At 48.2% G+C, this 2,194-nt stretch overlaps 1 pseudogene; it reads left to right on the forward strand.

Annotated features, from left to right (window-relative positions):
• The first annotated feature begins 254 nt into the window (after positions 1 to 254).
• Positions 255 to 559, forward strand: LOC110287435 (large ribosomal subunit protein eL36 pseudogene; annotated as a pseudogene).
• Positions 560 to 2,194: the final 1,635 nt, after the last annotated feature.

Raw genomic sequence — 2,194 nt, forward strand, 5'->3', positions numbered from 1 at the left:
CTGCCTGCCTCCCACCACACCTAGCTTTTTATGTGGATTCCAGGAATCTGGACTCAGGTCCTCATGATACGATGGCGTACACTTCATTGACTAAGCCATCTCTTTGCCTTCTCTCTTTTATGAAAACAAACAAAAGCTGTCTTAAAAGCTTGGTGTTAGAATCAAGCACAGGGGCCATGAGAGTGGAAAGGATACATTCCCAGTGAAAAGGATACATTTTTTCCTGTCCCAGCCGCCACTGGAGACCAGCAGCCATGGCCCTGCACTGCCCCATGGCTGTGGACCTCAACATGGGCCACCAGGTGATGAAGAACTTCAGCAAGCCTGCGCCTTGGGCACCTTACCAAGCACACCAAGTTCATGTGGGACATGGTCTGGGAGGTGTTCAGCTTCATGCCCTATGAGCAGCGCGCCATGGAGTTGCTCAGTGTCCAAGGACAAGCGCACACTCAAGTTCCTCAAGAAGAGAGTGGGCATGCACATCCGTGCCAAGAGAAAGCAGGAGCAGCTGAGCAATGTGCTAGCAGCCATGAGGAAGGTGGTGGCCAGGAAGGATTGATGAACAATCCCCCAATAAAAGATCGTTCCTACAAAAGGAAAGAAAGGAAGAGAGGAAGGGAGGAAGGAAGGAAGGATGGAAGGAGGGAGGGGGGAGGGAGGAAGAAAAGGATATATTTTGTTGGCCTAGGAGGCATTAGTAGGTTCTAGCATGATCGCCTGGTTAAAGTAGAAGCAGTGATGGATAAAGGCAAGCAAGTCATTGCATACAGGTGTGATGGGAGAGTTGTGTTGTCAGAAAAGGCAGATGCTAGTAAATGACCCATGAACTGATAAGTTTTGCAGGAAGGCAGGAGCTGAACCAAATCTCAGTGGGATGTGTAGGTCTGGGAGGAATTTGTTGGTCAGGGACAGGAGTTTAGACTTCTTGGTGAGATGCAGAGCCTTTAACATGAGGCTAGCTGCCTTTGAGGCTTCCTCTGTATGCTGGATGGAGAATGCTCTGGTGGAGTCTGCTGTGGATAGAGGGATGGATAGAACTGACCAGGAGAAGCTCATGGCTGCTTTTAGGATTGGGAGAGCAGTGATGCCATTTGCTGAGAAAGCATACTGGTGGAGAAGGAACAGAGATTCTGGTGACATCAGTGGACACTGTGGTTTAGACATAGCAATGCCTCTTGAAAGTCCTAGTGGAACAACATGGCACAGCTTCTAATTAGAGCTCTGTTAACATTTATGTCTCACGACTTTCCTGTGAGGTTTCTTAGGCAGCTTCACTGACAGAAAAGACAACAGAAAGAGCCCAGATGCTGATTCTGTGATTTGAGTCTCTCAAGTGCTTGCAGGGAGAGATTTCACCAGCTAAGTTCAATAAAGTCCAACAAATATTCATTCTTGTTCCTACTGAGGTCAGGATTCAGAGTAGAAAATGCTGCCTCGGAAATATTCTGGAGATATTAGTTATTTATTGCCAAGTGCGTATGCAAATTCCATATTAACTCGACTGAGCCCTGAAATGAACAGTGGCAGAGGGCCTCTCACATTAGGAAAACAAGCAGGTGGAAGGTTTTGTCCTGCCTGACTTAGCACGCAGGATTCCCAAAGTGGCTGGGTACTCTGCATATGGATAGACAGAGAGGAGGGCTCCTTCTCATCATAATGAGCCTCAACAAGGAGTAAGGACCAAGTGGCCTTTTGCACCTTGTTTTCCTTCTGGACCATTGCTGCACAACTAGTACTGCCCCTGTCTTCACCATGGTGTGGTCCTTGAGGGGCTGAGAAAGCCCCTCCCACCCCAAGGGAAGGCCATGCAGCTCTGTGGTTGAGTACATGCCTTGCATGTGTGAGGCTCTGGATTCAATCCTTCATGTCCCCTCCATCCTCCCTCCCTCTATTTCCCTCTTCCCCCTCCCCTCCTTTTCCATTTTTTCTTTCCATCTCTCTCCTCCTCCTCTCCCCTCTTCTTTCTTTGCCAGGGATACAACACAGGCAGAAGTCTTTACTGAACCCTACACACACACACACACACACACACACACACACACACACACACACTCTAGTGCTAGGGTTTTCGAAGGAAAATACTGGCTTTTACAGTCCAGTTCTGAGGTTCCTTGGAGAAACTGATCTACAAAACTCCAATAATCTGATCCTGTGCTCTTTGCAGCGTTACCCACTTCTGCTTAAACCTCTTCAG

This window comes from Mus caroli, unplaced genomic scaffold (genome assembly GCF_978045245.1).
Source record: "Mus caroli unplaced genomic scaffold, Mus_caroli_1 scaffold_5, whole genome shotgun sequence".
NCBI classification, from domain to species: domain Eukaryota; kingdom Metazoa; phylum Chordata; class Mammalia; order Rodentia; family Muridae; genus Mus; species Mus caroli.